Here is a 1114-nt window from a genome sequence, read left to right as displayed (position 1 = left end):
TGGCCAGATGCAGGCAGAGATGATTGAGATTCTGGGCACGGAGGGGGTCTGGCGGCGCTGGCTGTGGGTGCGGGGAGCTAATGTCCCTTTTCAGTATGCCTGCTGCTTCCCACCCTGCCTGCTATTGAACTATTCATCTATAACATTTGTAGGCCTATTAAGAGGGAAATACAACTTCATAGTTACAGATAAGAGATTAGACAGATCAATTGGAAGTGTGTGAAATAGACTGAGCGGGGGCGATGTTATAATTTTCAAATTATGATCTTGCTGACTTTGGGGCTGTTGGTTTACTGGCTTGCCGTCCGTCTCTTGACCGCGTCGGGTGTGACTTTTTCGTGATGGGGACAGCAGTCTGGTGGAGTGCTTAAATCCACTTAGGGATGCCAGAGCCAGGGCTCCGTTGACTAGGGATACGGACGGCCTATCGGAGCCGTGGGAAGTCGCCATTTTTTGTCTCCTACTTCTGGGTGTGCGAAGTTGTCCAGAGTGTAAAGCTGCGGGCTTTGCTGGGAGCTCTCAGTCCAGTAAAGTACGGTGGCTGATGACAGGGACTGAGATTACCTGCCCACGCAGTGACTCCTCAGAGGGACCCTCTGGGAAGCTGCCAGCTGGATGCTACCTGTACAGGAGGCATTTGCAACGAATGTCTGGAAAGGGCCAAATCCCCTCCAGGGAGGCTGGTGGCCCCAACTGCCTCCCCCGGCAGCTGGCCTCCTGCTGTTCCACCTTTGCACCAGCTTCCTAGAGTTCCTCCCTCTCTCGCTGCTCTCTGGTCACCTGCTCCTCCTTTTCTACCTGTGATCCCCAGTAGGAATGGCCTGCTGCCACTGCCCTACACATTCCAGGGGCAGGGGCTCTTATCAAGGTCCCAAGGATTCTTAGAAGGGAATTCAGGAATTTTCTCTTCCTACTTTCTTCCATAAAGCCAAAGAATTTCAGAGCTTTTCGGTACTCGGTATTGGCTGCATGACCTTAGGAAGATTTTCTAATGACTGTGTGCCTCAGCTCTTAAGTGGGGCTCATCATAGTGTCTGCCTCAAGAGGTGAATGGAATAATCCCGGGGAAGGGGTCAGCACCAAGTGACATACAGCAAGCTCTGCACAGACCCCC

The sequence above is a fragment of the Herpailurus yagouaroundi genome, unplaced genomic scaffold (genome assembly GCF_014898765.1).
Source record: "Herpailurus yagouaroundi ecotype Mexico unplaced genomic scaffold, PumYag 77, whole genome shotgun sequence".
Lineage (NCBI taxonomy): Eukaryota > Metazoa > Chordata > Mammalia > Carnivora > Felidae > Herpailurus > Herpailurus yagouaroundi.
Note: the sequence above shows the minus strand (reverse complement) of the source record.